Consider the following 22,487-nt stretch of genomic DNA (forward strand, 5'->3'; position numbering starts at 1 on the left):
AAATAGAAACAAAAAAAAAAAACTATACAAAGAATTAACAAAACCATGAGCTGTTTTTTTTTTTTTTTTTTTTTTTTTTTTTTTTTTTTTTTTTTTTTTGAGAAAATCAACAAGATCAATAAACCCTTAGCCAGACTAACTAGAGGGCACAGAGAGAGTATTCAAATTAACAAAATCAGAAATGAAAAGGACAATATAACAACAGAAACTGAGGAAATTAAAAAGAATCATCAGACCCTACTTCAAAAGACTATACAAAACAAAACTTGAAACTCTGTATGAGCTGTTCCACAGGAGGCCTACACAGAGCCACGTGTGCCACCGCCATGTCTCTAGTGATCCCTGAGAAGTTCCAGCACATCTTGCAAGTACTCAGCACCAACATCGATGGGCGGCAGAACATAGCCTTCGCCATCACTGCCATTAAGGGTGTGGGGCGGAGCTGTGTTCATGTGGTGTTGAGGAAAGCAGACATTGACCTCACCGAGAGGGCTGGAGAATGCACGGTGGAGCGTGTGATCACCATCATGGAGAACCCACAACAGGATAAGATCTCAGACTAGTTCTTAAACAGAATGATGGGAAGAATGGAAAATACAGCAAGGTTCTGGCCAATGGTCTAGAAAACAAGCCTAGTGGGGACCTGGAACACCTGAAGGAAATTCGAGCTCATAGTGGGCTGTGCCACTTCTGGGTCCTTCATGTCTGTGGTCAGCACATCAAGGCCACTGGCCACAGGGGCTGTACTGTGGGTGTATCCAAGAAGAAATGTTTTTGTGCCTTTGCTGTTAATAGTTTATATACCTATGGGAAAAAAAGAAAATCTGGACAAAATGTAATATTTTCTAGACAGATACAAGGTACCAAAGTTACATCAGGAGCAGATAGGCCATGTAAACACTCCCATAACCCCTAAACAAATAGAAACAGTCATTAAAATCTTTACCCTCCCAAAGCTCAGGACCAGATGGGTTTAGTACAGAATTTTATCAGGCCTTCAAAGAAGATGTAATACCAATATTCTTCAAACTATTCTACAAAACAGAATGAACACTAGCCTATTCATTCTATGAAGCCACCATTAAACTTAAACCTAAACCACACAAAGACCCAACAAAGAGAACTTCAGACCAATATCTCTTATGAACATTGATGCAAAAATACACAATAAAATTCTCACAAACCAAATTCAAGAACACATCAAACAATTATTTGTCATGATCAAGAAGGCTTCATCCCAGGGATGCAAGATGGTTCATTATACAGAAATCCATCAACATAATCCACTATATAAACAGATTCAAAGGAAAAAATAAACACATGGTCATCTCATTAGATGCTGAGAAAGCATTTGACAAAATTCAACACCCCTTCATGTTAAAAATCTTGGAAAGATCAGGGGTCCAAGGCCCATACCTAAACATAGTAAAAGCAATATATAGCAAACCAGTAGTCAACATCAAACTAAATGGAGAGAAACTTGAAGCAATCTCACTAAAATCTGGTACTAGACAAGGATACTCACTTTCTCCCTACCTATTCAGTATAGTACTTGAAGTCCTAGCCATAGCAATTAGACAGGAAAAGGAGGACAAAATGATACACATTAGAAAGGAAGAAGTCAAAATATCTATTTGCAGATGACATGATAGTATATATAAGTGACCCCAAAAATTTACCAGAGAACTCCTATAGCTGAAAAACAACTTCAGCAAAGTGACTGAATATAAACTTAACTCAAATAAATCAGTAGTAGCCTTCCTCTACTCAAAGGATAAACAGGCTGAGAAAGAAATTAGTGTAACGATGCCTTTCACTGCAGTCAATACAATATAAAATACCTTGGTGTGATTGTATCCAAGCAAAGAAAGATCTGTATAACAAAAACATCAAGTCTCTGAAGAAAGAAATCAAAGGTCTCAGAAGATGAAAAGATCTCCCATGCTCATGGATTGGTAGAATTAACGTAGTAAAAGAATGGCCATCTTGCCAAAAGCAATCTACAGATTCAATACAATCCCCATTAAATCCCAACTCAATTCTTTACAGAGTTAGAAAGAGCAATTTTCAAATTCATTGGGAATAACAATAAACCCAAAAGAGCAAAAAATATTTTCAACAGCAACAAAAAAAAAAAAAAAAAAAAAAAAAAAAAAAAAAAAAAAAAAAAAAACTTCTGGGGGATTCACAATCCCCAACCTAAAGCTGTATAACAGAGCAACCATCATAAAAAACTGTATGGTATTGGTGCAGAAACAGACAGATAAATCAATGAAATAGATTTAAAGACCCAGAAATGAACCCACACACCTATAGTCACTTGATCTTAGACAAAGGACCTAAAACCATACAGTGGAAAAAAGCATTTTTAATAAACAGTGTTGGTTCAACTGGAGGTCAGCCTGTAGAAGAGTATAAACTGATCTATTCTTACCTTCCTGTACAAAGCTCAAGTCCATATGGATCAAGGGCCTCCATATAAAATCAGATACACTGAAACAAATAGAAGATAAAGCAAGGAAAAGCTTCAAACTCATGGGCGCAGGTGAAATTTTTCTGAACAGAACACCAATGGCTTATGCTCCAAGATCAAGAATCAACAACTGGTACCTCATAAAACTGCAAAGCTTCTGTAAAGCAAAGATCACTGTCAATAGGACAAAACAGCAACCAATAGAATGGCAAAAGATCTTTACCAATCCTATATTTAATAGAATGCTAATATTCAATGTACACAAAGAACTCAAGAAGTTAGTCTCTAGAGAACCAAGTAACCCTATTAAAAATGGGGAACAAAGGTAAACAGAGAATTCTCAACTGAGTAAACACGAATTTAGTTGCTAAGAAGCAACTAAAGCTGTGTTCAACATCCCTAGTCATCAGGGAAATGCAAATCAAAAGGAACATGAGATTTCACCTCACACCAGTTAGAATGGCTATGATAAAAAAAAAAAACTCAGGTGACAGCAGATGCTGGTGAGAATGTAGAGAAAGAGGAACACTCCCCCACTGTTGTTGGGATTGCAAGCTGATACAACCACTCTGGAAATCAGTCTGGAAGTTCCTCATAAAATTGGACCTAGTACTACTACCTGAGAACCCAACTATACCACTCCTGGTCATATACCCAAAAGATGTTTCAACATATAATAAGGACACTTGCTCCACTATGTTCATAGAAGCTTTATTTATAGTAGCCAAAAACTGGTAACAACCCAGATGTCCCTCAACAGACAGATGGATACAGAAAATGTTTTACATTTACACAATGGAATACCACTCAGCTATTAAAAATAATGACTTCATATTAGCAGGCAAATATATAGATCTAGAAAATATCATCCTGAATGAGGTAACTCAGTCACAAAAGGACACACATTGTATTTAGTCACTGATAAATGTGTATTAGGCAAAGAGCTTGGAATACCCACAATGCAACTCACAGACCACATTAATCTCAAGAGGGAGGAAGACCAAAGAATGGATGCTTCAGTTCTACTTAGAAGTGGAAACAAAATAATCAAGGGGATTAGCAGTTGGGAGAGACACGACATGGGAGAAAGAGAGGAAGGGAAGGAGAAAAAGAGGGGGCAAAATCAGTTATGGGAAAAGATGGAGATGTACAGAGAGGGTTAGGAAATTGAACAAGGGTGTGTAGCAATGGGAGATGGGGAAATGGGCATAGTAACCAGAAATTCCCAGATGCCAGGAAAGCAAGAGCCTCCTAGGACTCCACTGTGATGACATTTACTGAAATACCCCACAAAGGGGAGGGGAACCTGTCAAGACTATTTCCAGAAATTTGGCATGGCCCCCCAGTTAAGAGATTGGGCCACCACCCAGCTCCAAAATTTTAACCCAGAATTGCTCCTGTGTAAAAAGGGACACAGAGTGGAACAGAGACTGAAGGAAAGGCCATCTAGAGACTGCCCCATCTGGGGATCCATACCACATGCAAACACCAGTTGAGACACTATTGCTGATGCCAAGAAGGTAAGAAAGAGAACTTCAGATCAATTTCCCTCATTAATATCGATTCAAAAATAAATAATCAATGAAATTCTCAACAACCAAATCCAAGAACATATCAAAATGATCATTCACCATGATCAAGTAAGCTTCATCCCAGGGATGAAGGGATCATTCAATATATGGAAATCCACTAGTGTAAGCCACTATATAAGCAAACTTAAAGAAAAAAAATAACCGACATGATCATCTAATTAGATGCTGATATAGCATTTGACAAAATTCAACGCCTCTTCATGTTAAAAGTCTTGGAAAGATTAGAAATTCAAGGCCCATACCTAAACATAGTCAAAACAATATACATTACACCAGTAGCCAACATCAAACTAAATGGAGAGAAAATTGACAAAATCCCACTAAAATTAGGGACTAGATAGGGATGCCCATTCTCCCCTTACCTGTTCAATATAGTACTTGAAGTCCTAGCCAGAGCAATCACACAGCAGAAAGAGGTTAAAGGGATACAAAATGTAAAGGAAGAAGTCAAAATATCACCATTTGAAGATGACATGATCGTATACATAAGTGACCCCAAAAATTCCACTAGAGAACTACTAAACCTGATAAACAACTTCATCAAAATGGGAAGTTTTCTTCTATAATATTGTTGAAGATATTTGCTGGCCCTATGAGTTGGGAATCTGCTCTCTTCTATACTATTATCCTTAGGATTGGTCTTCTCATTATTCCTGGGTTTCCTGAATGTTTTAGGTTAGTATTTTTGCATTTTGTATTTTCTCTGACTGTTGTGTCAATGTTTTCTATGGTATTTTCTGCCCCAAAGATTCTCTCTTCCATCTCTTGTATTCTGTTGGTGATGCTTATGTCTACGACTCCTGATCTATCATCTGGGTTTTCTATCTCCAAGGTTGTCTCCCTTTTTTTCTATTTTCATTTTTAGATGCTGGATGACTTTGTTTAGTTTCTTCACCTGCTTGGTTGTGTTTTCCTGTATTTCTTTAAGGAATTTATTTATTTCCTCTTTAAGAGCTTCTACTTGTTTACCTGTGTTGTCCTGTATTTCTTTAAAGAAATTATTTATGACCTTATTAAGAGCTCTAATATCATCATGAGTTGTGATTTTAAATCAGAATATTGCTTATCTGGTGTGTTGGGATATCCAGGACTTGCTGTGGTGGGGGAACTGGGTTCTGATGATGCCAAGCATTGTTGGTTTCTGTTGCGTAGGTTCTTGGACTTGCCTCCTGCCATCTGCTTATCTCTGGTGTTAGCTGGTATTACTGATTCTGACAGTGGCTTGACCCTCCTGTAAGCCTGTGTGTCAGCACTTCTGTGTGACCAGCTTTCTCCCAGCCCGAGGAAGGGGAGTGTGGGTATAGAGAGCTATAGCACAGTGTCAGCTCAGGACACAGACAGAAGCCAGAAGCATCCTGGTTTCCTTGGTTCCTGTGTCTGGAGGGCTCCAGACGGGTTCCTCATGGGCCAGGCATTTGAGCAGAGGTGATGGTCTCACCTGTGCTCTTAGATGTCTCAGCACTCTTGTGAGACCAGCTCTCTCCCAGTGGGGTCTAGGTACAATGCACTCTAGGTTAGCTCCGGGTACAGGCAAAAACCACAAGAATCTTGTCCCAGACTGCTACTCGATTCCTGTATCCTGGGGGCTCCAGGCAGGTTCCTTAGGGCAGAAGTGGTGGTCTTCCCTATGGTCTCAGTTGTGTCAGCACTTCTGGGGGACCAGCTTTCTCTCATCAGGGTCTGGGTATAGAGAGCTGAAGCATGGGGTCAGCTCATGGCGCAGGAGGAAACCAAAAGGATCCTCCACGCCTATCTTGAAAAGAAGAATTATATTAATTAATATCATGAGTCTTCTCCTGCCTTCAGGAAAGGTTTTGGATAAAATATTTGCTACAAGACAGCTTCAATGTAAGCTAGAAATGCTACAGTTTCATCACAGAAAGGTCACTAAGAAACTGCTGATGGATTTTTTTCTTATGTTGTGAATAAAGATGCATAGATGTAGGGAGAGTAATAGTGAGGTTAAGGAACAAAACTGGTGTAAGGTCTGTGATAGAGTCACATGCATTGACAATGAAAGCCTTCATTTGATATAATTTGTACCTTTCTAAATGTCAAGAGAAATAAATGTGTATTAGGTTTTTTTTTCTGTAGCTATGATAAAATTCCATGGTCTCTCAACATATACTTAATAAAGGAACAGTTTACATTAGTGTACAATTACATGGGAATATAATCTATCATGGTCAGAAACATATGGTAACACACAGAAAAGGATAGTGGCAAGAGCAGAAATCCAGTAGATATATTAACTCTGCCCTGAAAGAGCAGGGAGAGGTTAACAAATGAGGTCATAAAATGCCGTACTTCTTCCAGAAAGACTATTTCTCTAAAGATCTCATAATCTTCACAAACAATAGCACCATCTTGGAACCAGGAGTTCAACCAGGAGCTTATAAGGGGCATTACATATTCAAAACACAACATTCTACTTTTCCTCCTCATAGGCTTATGGGTATCTTGTGACAACTTAAAAAATTATTAGACCAATCCAAAAGTTCTTATAATCTTTAACAGTCTCAATACTTTTAAAAAAGTTCAAAGAGTCCTCAAAGCCTCAAGGCAGTCTCTTATTTGTGAACCCTCCCATAGGAAAATTAAAAATTGCTTATTTTCAATATTCTATGTCACCAATTATACAGTGTCATTCTAAAATGGAGGAAGGAATGAAAGTATAGTGAGAAAGGATAGGACCAAAGTGAAGACCCAAGCAGGGCAAAGACCAAATCCTGTAGCTAGAACTTTGGTTTTAAGTGGCCTAAGTGGCTCTGCTCCTCTAGTTTGCTGCCTAAACACACATACATTCTCTCTTTGTCTCTGTCTCTGCCTCTGTCTTTCTTTCTTTCCCTCTCTGTTTCTCTGTAGGGATGGGTGTGGGGGTGTGCATAATTCCATTCATTCATTTTGACAGACATCCCATGGCCCTGGCACCTCCAACATCTCAGGGTCTCCATTGCAGCCCAGGCTTCACCTTCACTGCTCACTGCCTCACACAGTGGCCCACCAGAGCCTCCTTTTAGGGACTTTTATCCTGCCAAATTTTCTTAATTAGGGTTACTCTTCCTGTGATGAAACCCCATGATCAAAATCAACTAGTGGAGGAAATGGTTTTTGTTTATGTGTTTTGTTTTTTATTTTGTTTTCGTTTGTTGACTCACACTTCCATATAACAGCTCATCACTAAAATCAGTGGAGGCAGGAACTCAGGCAGAGCAGGAAGCTGGAGTCAGGGGCTAATGCAGAGGCTATGGATAGTTGCTGCTTACTGGCTAGTTATCTTCATAGTGCCAAGCCTCACTGTCTCAGCATGACCTCTTCCTTCCTGGACCGTCAACTATGGCATATCCTGGACTCTCACACTGTCCAGCCTGAGCCCTTTAGTGTTTTCAAAACACCTGGGTGACTCTTAGATCACCAAGTTCAGCTTCCAGCTTGGCAATGTCTGGAACACAACTTCTGTGTACTGACTTTCTGGAAACACTTTCCAGAAGATTTCACTTTAATAGATGATGGTCTATTCTTAATTACCACCAACTTTTCATCTACAACTGACCAACACCAAGTATTCCAGCAAAGCTAAGATTTCACTTTAGTAGTTGTGATATGTTGTTAACCACAGCTGATTTTTCAGCCCCAGGTAACCAGAACTTATGGAATCTTAATTCAAAATAACAACTGACCCTGATAACAAAGAGCCTTTAAATTTCCTTTGGAAACATCACAAGCCAGGCTATCATCTGCATTGCTTTTGACATGATTATCATACAAGAGCCTACAGAACAGCTCACCAAGCTTTGTACACTCAATGACTTTTCTACCTCAAAGTTCCAAAGTTTGTCCACAGTCCTCCCAAAAACAACATAGTCAGGTCTGCCACAGCAATACCCCACAAAAACCAAAGATGTGACAGTGGACCCATGATCATGGAATCCATTGGTCGTATCATTTCCCCACCATCATGAAACAGCTGACCTGATAGAATGATGGAATGGCCCTTTAAAGACACAGTTACAGCCCCAAGTCAGTGGCAGCAGGTTCAATGTCTAGGGCAGGGTTCTCCAGAAGCCAGTACATATGTTTTGAATTAACACCCAATATATGTTTCAGTTTCTTCCACAGCCAAGATTCATGGATCACAAGATCACTCCCTGTGACCCACTAAAATTTTATTTTTTGCTTCCTATTCCTACTACCCTAAGTTCTTCTGGCTTAGAGGTTTTGGTTCCAGAATGAGAAACCCCTCCTGGCTAGGAACAACAATAAGCATTCATTTGAATTGGAAATTTATACTTGTCCCTGGCCACTTTAGACTTCTGATGCCCTTTAGCCAACAGGCCAAAAAAGGAATGATAATATTGTTAGGAGGGATGATTGGTCCAGATTGCAAAGGAAAATTGGATTGCTTCTCCACAATGGAGGTAAGAAAGATTGTGTCTGAAGAGAAGGAGATCTGTTACAGTGTGTCTTGGCTCTACCATGCACTGTGATTAAAGTCAATGGGAAACTACAATAACCTAATCCAGGCAGAATGACAAAGGGCACAGACCCATCAGGAATGAAGGCATGGGTCATGGGTCACTCCTGTAAGAAAAGATCTAAGACTTGATGGAATATTTTTGCTGAGGTAAGAGGAAATCCAAAAGGGGTAGTAGAGGAAGGTAGTATAAGTAGTCAACTAAAACCATGTGACCAGTTATAGAAATGAGGATTATAAGTGATATGAGTCTTTCTGTAGTCTTTTATTAAGAATGTGTTTGGACAGATATTTATGTTTACTTTCCTATTTTTTATTATGTGGTGCAAAATCAATTAAGAGACTATTAATCATAATTCTATTTAAGTTTGAGACAAAAATAATGTCCCTCAAGTGAAATTGCCACCTATTCTAAATTTATAATGTGTTTGCAGTTGTTTGCATGATAGTTATATCATGTTTAAGCATTATTGTGAACTGGTTATATTTTTATTTGGAAATTAATCACAACATGAGATATTATTGTGTGTTAACTTTACAAGGGATAGACATGTGATAGCTATTCTCGGTTGTTGACTTAACTACCTCTAGAGCCCATCTCTGCAGGAGTCCTGAGAAAGAATTTTAGGGCTACCACTTTAGGAACAAACTTGTGCCCAGCCAGAAAGAATACTTGCTCATAATAGATTCTTACTTAATATCACTGTCAGTTTCCTAGGTGGTTAAATTCTTAAAGTGGTGGGTTATTATTAGTGGTATTTTTATGTTGTCTAATTCTAGCCAAGCTTCTATGAAGCTGTAAAGTCTGTGAGTGCCTTATGACCCTTTATTGAGTATTTTGCTACACCAGTGAGGAAGTTACTGTAAGCACAGTGTGACAGGAGCCAGAGTACAGAGTCACAGCACAGTAGACAGCCTGCTTGACACATGGCTCTTGTTTTATGGGGATTTCTCTGGAAAATACTTTGCTTTCAAGTATTTGATTGAAATATTTAAGAATATTTAAGCTTCCAGTATACAGTATTATGTGTAAATGAAAAATATGTCTTACAAATGAGAGATATACTAAAAATGTTTACATCTTATGAGGGAGAAAAACAGAAGTGTTTGTAATTTTGCTTAAATTTATCATACACAGATTTAGAAATGCATTCTCCCTGTCCAAAATCAACTTACACATGGCTTCTGGTGACAAGTCATTATTTTACCATTGTGAAATTAGAATCATAGCATATGATTTATTTTCTGACTTTAAAAAATTTACATTAATAAAAACGCCAGTGGTGGCTCTTCACTGTTCATCTTTCAGTTACAAGGTTTTTTAATGAATTAATTTTACCCATAAATATTTCAATAATTTTGGAGTGGAAGTTGGGTTGCTAATGTCAGAGCATTAATGTTCATGTTTTAGAAGCCCTTTCTTTTTAGGTGTCTCCCAGAAGATTGGGTTAATTTGAATAAAATTGTGGGCTTTTTTGTTTTTGTTTTTTTTTTTTTAAGTGGCCCAAAAATAAGATGTCTTTGGTCTACCATGAACTTTCAGTTTTAGACCAGGCAGCATTTTCCTGGGATAATTAGCCAAGTACTCCCCAGAGTCTTTCCAGTCATCTCTGAGAACCAGCAGGAGTTTTCACCTAAGTGGAATAACTTGTTGCTTTCGCTGAATGGCTTCCACTCTTGTGGGTGCAAAAGATGCTGCAAAAAGCAGCCATTTACTTGGGTACTTAAGAATTATTGTATTAATAAAAAGTCATTGAATTGTTCTTTGAAATGCTTGTTACAGAGAATTGATAAAAAATAAAAGAAACATTAAATTTGGCGTAAAATTATTTCTTTTTTTAAAGTTCCATCTGAAACATTATTAAACTTCTGTAACTATTTTGATTCAGTGTCTTAGATCCTGTTAATCTTGTACTCTAATAGTCATTATTTTAATGCCAAGCGAAAATGATTTAGCAGCTGTATGTAAAGTTTTAGAGCAACCTCCCTCAACAGCAGAGATGAATTTATGTCATTTATGTTTTACAGTGTTTTTGGAAAGCATAAATTGTGACATTGGTTATCATACTACTTCTTGATGACATATTGTAACTTATAGGATAATGTGAAGTGATGCTTCACATTTGCTACTTAAACTCCATAGTCACTGTTTTCACATTAAACATGAATAAAAAGAGTAAAGCTTCCCATTACCTACCCACTTCCATACTTAAAACTCCTGAAGGAAATGCCTAGACCTTCTGGAATAATTAGAGTCTATGTTCATATTCAACCACAGACCATCAGCAATTAGAAAAAAAGCTGTAAAGCTGCTCTGAAGACTCACCAAACAACATTGGTTAAGTCATAACCACCAGCCACAGCTAAAGATGTCTATCTTGGTTATGTGCTTTGTTATGGGGAGTCTCCCTCCTCCATGTACCCCCAAATTTCTCTGCCCCATTTCATAACAGGTGTCTGTGTAAAATGTTGTTTTGTTCTAGCCCTACTGTTCTATTTTACTTTTAACTGTTGCAAACTATTCCCAAAATTTACTTACTACCCTAAACAATAATGTTAGCCAAATAATACAGAATACTGTTAAACACACTGCATTCTAACTGTTAAACAATGGGAACTTGAAATCTTTACTCCTGACATGAATATCTCATAGGATTGATAGTATTTTAGACATAAGGTGATGATCAAAAGATAATCTTACAGATTCCACAATAGCTAACCTCATTCCCTTCAAAAATAGAGATGGACAATATAATCTCTTACATCGTTTCTTCCTTCTAATTTGGAACTTCAGAAGAGAATGTCTGAAATGCTAGTCAAGAGCAGGGACTCGGGGCAGCAGGTAATGATAGGGGACCCAAGGAAAACCTGTAAAGAGCTCTGGTTTAATGGATCTCAGCTCAGGTAATTTCACCCAAAAGAACCTAAAGAGACAAGGAGCAATCTCATTATTATAAGAATAGAAACCAGTGAACTGAGGAGATAGAGAAGCTAGCAGCCCAAGGTAGACCAAAGGATAGCCTTGAAGTTGTTGGTTCCTGCAGCATAGCTTGCAAACTCTGTGCCTTTCACTTGTCTGGACTAGTTCATTGGCTTTCAGCAAGTCCAGGGCTCCATTAACCAAAGGAGTCATGTACCTGTGGCAGAAGAGACATGCAGCTACCTGAGGTTGCCTAATCCAGGCTTCCCCAGTCCCTACTCACAGGTACTTGTTATGCATTTCAAAATCCACTCTAACCTCCTGATCCTTCCCTCCCACAGCTTGACATTCTCCTTATAAGTCAGCTATTTCTTGCCATCACCGCTATTCTCTTCCCCTAGGCCTGGCCATGTTCAGTATACTTTCTTTGCTCTGTACTCTTCCCAATGCCTGCCTCTCTCTCTCTCTCTCTCTCTCTCTCTCTCTCTCTCTCTCTCTCTCTCTCTCTCTCTCTCTCTCTCTCACACACACACACACACACACACACATTTACAATACAAACCTTCCCCCTAATTGGTACTTTTTACTTCATTGATATTTTTCATTTCATTCTACATGCTGAATTTTTTTTAAAATTTCCCTACCTTTAAAAACACATGTATGTATATGTGTAAATATTAGTGTTTTGATATATTAAAAGATCTTGTAATTACATCCTTATAAATTAAGGCATTCATTTACCTTAAAACCTATGAAACTGGTACTTAGTAATCTATTAAATGTTTCATTACACCTTTAAATGATATTTATTCCTATATAATATTCATTGTCATAAAACAAAGTTTAAAAGTTAACATTGGATTTCAATAATTATTTCTTTCCAAAATAAATTCTTAAATAGTATTAATTAAATTTTCTGAGTTTAAGATGTGTTTTGTGACCTAATATGTGGTTTACTTTGGAGAAGAGTCCATGAGTTCATGAGAAAAATGTATATTTCTTTATGTTTCTGCAGCACATTCTGTAGGTATTTGCCTATTGGATGTATAATTCTATTTGATTTTGATGTTTCCTTATTTTTTGTTTGTTTTTGTCAAGGTAGCCTAACTACTGAAGAAGGTGTGGTATTGAAATTTCTTTCTCTTATTGAGTTAATGCTAATATTCTTGTTTAATTCTAATATTATGCTTCTTATAAAAAAGCATGCTCCACAGTTGGGTGCATACATGTTGAGGCTTATGATGTTTTCTTGGTTATTTGTCCCCTTGATTTGAATGAAGTGTCCTTTATCCATTATGATTAGCTTTAGTTTAAATTCTCTTTTGTCAGCTAGTAGAATATGAGCATTCATTTGCCTTCATTTCACATTAAGATGATACCAACTTTTAAGGAAAAGATGGTTCTTGTAGAAAGCAAGAAGTTGGATTTAGTTTCTTAAATGAGAGTTGAAGCATTGATATCTATAGTTATTATTGAAACATGCGTTGGTTTCAGTAATGTAATTGTTTTCTATTATTTGTGTTATGCATCTTACTTTGTGTTTCAGTAATTATAGCTTCATTTGTCTGTCTCTTGTCTGTGCTTATTCATCTCTTCAGTCATAAATATTGGTTCCAGTATTTTCTTTAGGTCTTATTTGATAAATATGAATTCTTCTAGCCTATTGGTTTCATAGAAAGTTTTGTTACCTTCAACTATAGTAGATTTCTAGGTACAATACTCTAGGTTTGACATTTATGGTTTTTAGAATTTCAAGTACTTTTTTCCTTAAACTCTTTGGCTTGCACAGCTTCCATTGAGAAACAGCTCTTGTTCTGATTGGTTTTTCTTTATGTGTGGCTTGCTTTTTCTCCTTTAGCTCTCAGTATCTAATCTCTCCCTCTCCTCCCCCCTTTTCCTCCCTATCCCTTCTACCTCCCTTCCCCTCTCTCCCTCCTAAATAGTTGGTATTTTAACTGTGATGTGCCCTAATGAGTTTCTTTTCTTCTCATGTCTATTTAGTATTCTGTGTTTCTTGTGTTCCTATGTGTATGTCTTTTCTTAATTTGTGGACATTTTCTTATCTTGTTGATGATCTGGCCTATGTCCTTGATCTGGAATTCTTCTCTTCTCTATGCCTATAATTCAAAGATTCCATTATTTTCAGATGTCCCATAATTTCTACATTTTTCTTTTTTTTACTTTTTAATAGTTTTTTTATAGTGCAGTTTCATATTTCTACTTCATCATCAAGTCTCTATATCTTCTACTTGCTCCAGTCTACTTGACATGTTACCTTAAGTGTTCTAACTGGGTTATTGAGTTTTTAAATTCCATTTTCATTCTAGTTTGAATTGTCCTTAGTATTTCTTTTTACTTGAATTCAGTTTTCATATTCTGGATTGTGTTCATTTCTTTCAGCCACATGCTTGTATTTTTTGTGTGTGTCCTTTAATTATTTAATAAAGTTTATGAGTGTTCATTCAAATTTTATGTCCTGGGATCATTCAGGTTATTGTCATTACAGAAAATTTCTACAAGGCTGGTGGATTTTGAGTGAGGTATATATATATATATATATACCTGGACATATACAAATCTAATTTGTTATATATATGATAGAATAGGATATCTCAGATATCCTAATAGTGTACAACCTGAGTTGCCAAAGCAGGAACTGAGGATTAAATATGGTACTGATAATTGAGAGTCTAGTGACTTAGCAGGGTGCATCCACCCCAAATGTGGCTAGGTAATGCTGGTTGGATATGGTACAGGTGGGATAGATTCTAGCAGACTCACCAGAATAGACTAGGACACAGGAATTTGAATCAGGACCATGTCTGGGTGTTTAGGTCAGCACATCTATGGCTTACTGAAATGAATCTGTTTACAGAATGTACCACTGTGACCCTTGGGTTTGGGAACTGACCTTGGGCTTTAGAAAGGTACATCTGGGAATACCTAGACTGAGCCAATAATCAGGATGTATAACTTTGAATGGGACTGAGTATTTTGGAAGGTATAGCAGGTGAGTTGTTTAGACTGAGCTGGTGCACATGAATAACTAGGGCTGAGCCAGGGACTGAGATAGCTATAGTTGGAAAGACTCAAACTGGGGCAGCACAAATGATACACAGCCACACTGAGACTAAGGGTAAGAAAAGGTACAAGTTGGGATTAAACTGACTGTGCTACCTTACAGAATAGGCAGCCAGAGAAAACTAGAATGTTGAGAAAGGTGAAGGTGGTACTAATCTGACTGGGCCAGTGTGCAAGTATTTTAACTGGACCAAGCCTGAGACTGGGAAAGGTAAATGTCAGATTCATTTGACTGGGCCAACACACAGGATATGCAATGGGAACCCAGCCTGGAATTTGGGAAAGGCAGAGGCAGGATGTTTAGTTTTAGCTTGACACAATCTGAAGTTACCTGAGAACAGAGTTTAAATGAGGGGTTGTCTGTATCAGAATGGTCTGTCAAAATGTCTGTGGAAATCACTTTGGTGATATTAATTGATGTGGAAAGCTATGGAGCACTGTGGGTAGCACGTTTCCCTGGGTTTGGACGCCAGACTTTATAGCAGTAGAGGGACGTATCAGCATTTATTTCTCTCTGTTATTGACTGTAAGTGTAATATTTCATGTGTTTTAAGTTTTTCACCCCAATTTTCCTACTATGATGGACTATAATGCAAAGTCAGGGGCTAAAACATACCCTTTGTCCCTTAAGTTGGCTTTGTCAATGTATTTTGTCATGGAAACAGAAAGGAAACTGGGTTGGTGCCAAGAAGTGGGGCCATTGCTGTGGGAAAACTGATGACACAGTTTTTAGTTCCTTGTTTGAAGAGAGGAATGTGGAAGTTTTGGAACTTTTGGCTAGAAAAGCCTTTGACTACTGTTAGGATCATTTGATGGGCTGTTCTAATGAGAGGGCAGAAAACAAGAAATACTAAGAAAAACATGGATAGGAGATGCGTTGCCCATGAGGTTTCAGGGGGAACAAGGACAATATCAGAAAATAGACTAGAGACCATTTATGTGATATTTTGGCAAAAAAATCTGGCTACATTCTGTTCATATCCTGAGACTTTGAATGAAGCTAAATTAAAATGTAATGAATTGATTTGGTGAGAAGGGTGCCGAGAAAATTCCAAGGCAGTGTGGTCTTCAGACTGGTACTGAAAAGAAGGTGACAATTATTTAGGAGATTAGCACTATTAAATTAAAGCTTGATCCTCTGTTCTCCACTAATAGGAAAGGCAAACAAGACCCAGCCTACTAAAGGCTCTGTGGTAGTTTGACTAAGAGCACCCTGGCTCATATATTTAAATGCTTAGTCTACAGGGAATATCACTATTTGAGAAGAATCGGCCTGTGTGTCAGGATATAGCTCTCACATATTGCTCTAGTGTCATGACTACCATGATAATGGACTAAACCTCTGAAAGTGTAAGAAAGTCTCCAATTAAATGTTTTCATTCATGTTATTTGCTTTTGTCTTGGTGTCTCTTCACAGCAAAAGAACTTGTGAAAGGAGAGATTTTAAGAGCTTTTATGTTCCTAGAAATCAAGTAGCTTGGAAGTGACTGGAAAAGCTACACCAGCCCCATCACACAGGAGCTGCTGCAGCTGTGGTCCAATGGGGTATATGTTCCATCCTGATCTTACAACAAAATTTGGCGTGGCATCCATATTGCACTGTTCTTAGAGACATGAAAGAAATTATATTATATGGTTACAGACTTTTTACTCTACTCTCCATATAGGCTTAGAGAAGAAGGTATGGTCCAGATTAGTGATAGATTTTTCCAGCTCAGATGATCTGGATTAAAGGTCAGTCTTCCCACATCAAGATCTGAATTAAAGGTGTGTCTTTTTCCAGCTCAAAAGATCTGTATTAAAGAAGTGTCTTCTTACCTCAAAGATCAGGATTAGAAACAGATCTTCTTACTGCAAATTAACCAAAAATTCCTCATAGATATGTAAAATCCATGAGAACTGCTGTCATCACTACTATGTCCAAGCACAGAGGATGAACTTTCTGAATCATACTTTACATTGGTATCTTTCTTTCCTTCTTCCTTGTCTTCAGGGAACCATCAAGGCAAACTTGTGAATTGCTTCTTCCACTGAGTACTTCTGAGTCTGCCCAGAAACACATGCTTCAAGTTCAGATGGCTCTGCAGGAAGAGGTGGAGGCTGCTATCAGAAAGCAAGAGTCCATTCTGCAGGATTTTTCTGAGGAAATCCTTCAAGCACTGGTTGTGTTGGTCAAGATGCTGGTGATTGTTCATGTTGAAAAGTAAGTTTTTAGATGGAATTTCTGGTAATTGTACCAGCAATGCATTGTTTTGGAGTCTTTGCCTCAGCCACACAAATTCTCTATACCTTCTTTGTGCACAAGATGTTTTCAGTGTAAAACACATGCTATTTGTGTAAATGCATATCTCATAGTCGATGTAAGAGTGCCAAAATCCTCCTGAATCCTGGGGCCCTGGACCCAGACACTTATAAACTCCTCTTTCTGCTGTTCCAGAAACATCTTCAGGTCAGGACATGATTAATGTGATCAATACACAGTCATGGATGCTGTGCCTGGCTGGGAGCACTGTGGGAGTTTGCTGACTTGAGGCGTAGCTGCTGCAAAACTTTATTCTTAATGCATCCTGTAGGGCTTAATCTATATGTTGTAACATGTATAGTCACTTACCCTGATAAAGAGCAATGAAGACCTGGACATAGGGCATTTTTTTTTATCATTTTCTTTGATCTATAAAAAATAGATCTATCTGTAGAATAGTATTAGAGTTTTAAGATTTTTTTTTTAGCCATTTTCCCATCACCCAGCTTGTATTGAAGTCAGAGACCAATACAGTAAAACATTAGCCAGATTTTCTTTATGTTCTCAGGATCAAAGTTACCCTGTCTTTTTTTTCTTATGCTTAATTTTTTATGGGGTATATTTTATTTACATTTCAAATGTTTTCTCCTTTCCCTGTTTCCCCTCCATAACCCCCTATCCTATTCCCCCTCCCCCTGCTTCTATGATGGTGCTTCCCCACCCACCCACCACTTCCCACCTCCCTGTCCTGACATGTTTCTATATTGGGGCATCGAGCCTTGGCAGGACCAAGGGCTTCTCCTTCCACTTATGCCCCATGAGGCCATCTTCTGCTGCATATGTAGCTGGAGCCATATTACCCTACGTCTTAAGGTTGTACCTTAGTAACAAGTCTGTACTAATTGTTTATTTTTTCAATTTGGCATAATCCTAGACATATCAGGGAACAGAGAATCTTAATTAAGAAAAATACCTCTATAAGATTGCTATTAAACAAGTTCACAGGGCATTCTCTCGATTAATAATGGATGCGGGGGGGCTGGAGAGATGGCTCAGTGGTTAAGAGCACTGACTCCTTGTTCTTCCAGAGGTCCTGAGTTCAATTCCCAGCAGCCACATGGTGGCTCACAACCATCTATAATGGAATTCAATGCTCTCTTCTGGTGTGTCTGAAGTGTACTCGCATGCATAAAATAAATAAATCTTTAAAAAATGGATGTGGAACAGCTCACCTGCTGTGGGCGGTGTAATCCCTGTACTGGTGGTCCTGGGTTCTATATGACAGCAGGCTGACAAAGCCATGAGAAGCAGGCCAGTAAATACCACTCCTTCCTGGCCTCTGTTCGACTTTTTATTTCCAGGTACTTAAGTTAAATTCTTCCCCTGTCTTCCTGAACTACAAGCTACAAGACAAAATAAACCCTTTCCTCCCAAGTTGCTTTTGGCTATTTTGTTTTATGACAGCAACAGAAACTCTAACACAAAGTCTAAGTAAAAAAAAAGTAGATTTCTCATAATGATCCTAGAGAGGGTTAGGGGATTAAGTCTGTGCGTTCTGGGGTTGAATAAAGTATTTCTTGATGCCAACTCTGGACCAGAGACCAGATGATTAGGCCTCCCTGCTTCTCATTCTCAGGTACCCACAAATATCCTTGAGAAAGACCCCTGAGAATAGTTCTATAAAGTATTAGAAACTCCAAGGCTTAGTCTTCTTCTAATCTGTATTTAATCAATTTATTTAAGTTTGTGTTCTCTTTCCCCCTTTCTTGGTCCCATTCTCATTTTTTTTCCCCTCAGAACATAGTGTGCAATACATTGTGGCCAAAATAGGCAGCTTTGTGTTGCATGAAATATTTTAAAAAGCAAACCACACTACCCCCGGCATGACACCAGCAGACACGCCAGCCTGTTCTAAGTTCAGCAGACACTCTCTGATTTAGAGCTCTGAAATCTGTCCACCAAGCATGGCCCATGCTTCCAAATTCCCCTAGCTGGCTGGGGTGTCCTGCCAGTGTACCTTTCTCTGGAATCTAGCAGTCACTGCATGTAGGAAAACACCACACAACTTAGTTTAGAATCAATAGGTAACACAATCACCAGGAACACAGCAACTAGCATCCTAATTTGTAAGCTATTCTTAGTTATTAATCCTCTGATGGAGGATTCGCCACCTGAACGGGTGTGGGGGTGGGGGCTCTGCTACCTACATTTTTGCCTATATGCCCTCTCCTGTTCCAAAAGCTGTATCTTTTCTCTTGCTTGCCCCCCCCCTTGTGTGTGTGTGTGTGTGTGTGTGTGTGTGTGTGTGTGTGTGTGTGTGTGTATGGACGAGGGGGACGTGAGACTTCTTCCCATTCATTCCAGATACTTAAAAAATAATGCCACATCCAAGGGAGACATGCATACCTTTCCTATGTGTAAAAAAGCGTTAACCCCTGCAGATGAAGGCTACTAGTGGGTAATAATTCGCAGCGGTTAGGAAATAGTCCTTGGTAGACTCGTAACTCCAGAATTACAAGAAGAAAATGCTAGTCAAATTCTCAGTAAACTCTTAGACCTTGGTACTTAACAATCAAAGTAACTCTGGAATTGAGCAGTATATGCTGCTACTGTTTCCCACCTGGCCTGTGTGCTAAGACCATGTGGTTAGTCTGTGTGACTAAGATAACTCTGGATTTCTATTTATTTACCTTTCAGATATGTTCTCCACAATTATAGAAATTCCCTCTCAGATGTGTTCAGCTAGTAAAGATATTCTCTCAGTCTCTAACTCTTTCTACATCGTGACAGCTATTTCCTTTGTTATACAGAATATGCGTGCATTTTTAATTTAATTAAAAAATCAGTATGCAAATTAATGGTTTCAACCTGGTATTTTCTGTTTCCCATGGCCTCCTTGTGCTCTCGGGCTGGTTCCCGTTCTCACCCCACTAGCCTCACTGCTTCCTATTCACCTCCTTCATCGTCTTCATAGGTCTCCACTATAACCTCCTTTCACCCTTAGGATCCCTTTTTAAGTTTTATAACCTATGTAATATCCACATGCATATACACGTACATAAAATTTAAACTCTAGGATCTGCATGTGGCATTGTGTTTGTGAATATGGGACACTCCACTTAATAGAACTTCTACTTCCACCCATTTTCCTGTAATGTCCTGATTTCATTGTTTTACAGCTGAAGAACATTCCAGCACATAAGTAGAATGCTTTCCTTATCCGTTCAGCTGTCGATGAACATCTAGTGAACTGTGTAGCAATAAAAATTATTCTGAAGAAAACTTTTTGGCTATATCCAGATGTGGTACAGCTGTATCATGTGCTAGTTCTACTTTGTTTTCAGAGAGAAACTGTCATGCTGATTTCCATAGTGGCTGCAACACTTTATACTCTCACCAACAATGAACCCGAACTCCTCCTGGAACATCCTCATTTGCATTTGATGTCATTTTTCCTTATGCTGGGTATCCCATCAGGGGTGAGATGAACTCTCAAAGTAGTTTCAATTTGCATTTCTCTGGTCAATGTTGAGGTCAAACACTTTTTCAAGTGCTTATTGACCATTTATATTTCTTACTTTGAGACCTGTCTGTTCAATTTATTGGCCCATTTATTGGTTTGAAAGATTTGGCAGTTTCGTGTTTATCCTGTATAGTTTCTTGTGTAAATATGATCTAGATATTAGTTACATGTCTGAGGAATAACTACTAGCAAAGACTTTTCTCCCATTCTGTAGTCTGTCTCTTTACCACTCACTGTTTCATTTGATATGCAGAAGGTTTTTAATTTCAGATAACTTCATTGGTTGATTCTTCAAGTTATTTCCTGTGTTTCTGGAGTCTTTTTTTCCTTCAGAAATGCTTTCCCTATTTCTTTATTTTTTTAATTGATCATTCCATTCATTTATATTTCAAATAATATTCCCCCTTTCCAGTTTCCTCTCTGCAAACTGCTCAACCCTTCCCCACTCCCCTTTGCCTCTATGAGGGTGCTCCCCCACCCACCCACCCACTCACTCCCTGCCTCACTGACCTATCATTCCCCTACACTGGGGCACTGAGCCTTCACAGGATGAAGAGCTTTTTCTCTTATTGAGGCCCGACAAGGTTATCCTCTGCTACATATGCAGCTGGAGCCATGGGTCCCTTCATGTGAACTCTTTGGTTGGGGATTTAGTCTCTGGGAGCTCTGGGAGGTCTGGTTGTTCTTCCTATTCAACTCCTTCAGTCTTTCCCCTAGCTCTTGCACTGGGGTCCCAGAGCTCAATTTTTCCTGTTTTCCTTAATCAGCTGTTGGGATTTTGTAAACTTCACCCCACAGTTACCTGGCAACAGCCAGATATGCTCCACTTCAGTTACCTGACACTATATAAGGAGACTGCTTGGCCCCTCCTTTCTCTCTTGCTCTCTTACTCTCTTGGTCTCTTGCCTTTGATCCCCCCTTTCTCCTCCTCTCTCCATTCCCTCCCCTCCCCAAAGGTGCTCATGGCTGGCCTCTACTTTTCTACTCTCCTCTCTCTCTCTCTCTCTCTCCCATGACCTGAATAAACTATTCTGTATTATACTGTTCTGTGGCTGGTCCCTCAGGGGGGAGGGATTCCCTACATGGGTCCCCAGAGGCATCCCCTTTGCCCCCAGGCCTCACTGCACCTCCATGGGCCATACACCCCCACTCTCTCCATCTTTTAACTAACATTTTCCTTTCCTTCATTTTCCCCAGTTTTGGTTTAATTAAAAAGAAAAATTAGAGGTGACGGTGGAGCATAAATAGAGTCGTGATCTCTGGCTGCTTCACTCTTGTTTTGGAGTGACATTTCTAGAGAATCTATAAAAGTGGGAGTGGAAATGTTTGTCCAGTCTTAGAGTTGGCTGATTTCTCTTAGGCTATTTCCTGCTATCTTGGGGAGTCATCAGTTTTGGGGGCATCTGTAGGTTACTTCCCTGGAGCTGTTCTAGATGTAATAAGCACTTGGACTTGCTGCAACACACATATGTATACATTATAGGTAAAGATTAGGTATGTTTGGAAGAAAGAAATTGCAGGAGTGGTTCTAATGCTACCATTCATCACCCTTTCTTCTCATAAAAAGGAGAAAAGGGGAGGGAAGGCAGATGGTGAAAGGGGAATATGGGTGCCAATTCTCTTAAGCTACTTCCTGCTATCTTGGCAAGTCATCAATTTGGGGGCATCGCTGGCTTTCACCCTCGTGGCCCACCTGGCATACATTCGTATCAGGTTCCCCCATGGGACCTAGAGTTGTAAGGCTGTAACAGGAAATTGTTAGCTGTCAGATTGTTCAGCTTTCGTTAGTTCTGAAGGACCACAGCTGCTAAGGATTCGATGTTTCTGGATAGTGATCTGTGATCCTAGCATATATGTCTGAAAAGACCAATATGGGCTGGCCCCGTATTTGTCTGGTCAAAGAGAAAACAAGTAAAGAGATCATAATTGGGATAACTAATATAAGGGTGACAGCAATATCCGTTCTTGACATCCAGCCATTGAGCAGTTTTCTGATCCTATTTGGAAAGACTGTTATCTGTGGGGTTTGGAGCAAACAGTCAAAGGATGAGATAGGAGGGGATGGGGAACCTCTTTCCATTTACCAGGCCATTTGGCAGTATTTATAGTTTTAGAGATTTGAAAAATTCCAGGAAACATCCCAATGGGGAGTCTGGGGCTTTGTTCTGAGACATTGAATTGT

The 22,487-nt window shown here is 38.9% G+C and overlaps 2 pseudogenes across 2 annotated transcripts; one reads left to right on the plus strand and one right to left on the minus strand.

Annotated features, from left to right (window-relative positions):
• The first annotated feature begins 326 nt into the window (after nt 1–326).
• LOC308414895 (small ribosomal subunit protein uS13-like) lies at nt 327–15,343 on the plus strand (annotated as a pseudogene). The gene is made up of 2 exons: nt 327–835; nt 15,206–15,343. The product of its transcript is annotated as a small ribosomal subunit protein uS13-like (transcript).
• A 1,029-nt stretch (nt 15,344–16,372) lies between these two features.
• LOC308414896 (sorting nexin-10-like) lies at nt 16,373–16,983 on the minus strand (annotated as a pseudogene). The gene has a single exon. The product of its transcript is annotated as a sorting nexin-10-like (transcript).
• Between the last annotated feature and the right edge of the window lie 5,504 nt (nt 16,984–22,487).

Source organism: Micromys minutus, assembly GCF_963924665.1.
Source record: "Micromys minutus genome assembly, chromosome: X".
NCBI lineage: Eukaryota > Metazoa > Chordata > Mammalia > Rodentia > Muridae > Micromys > Micromys minutus.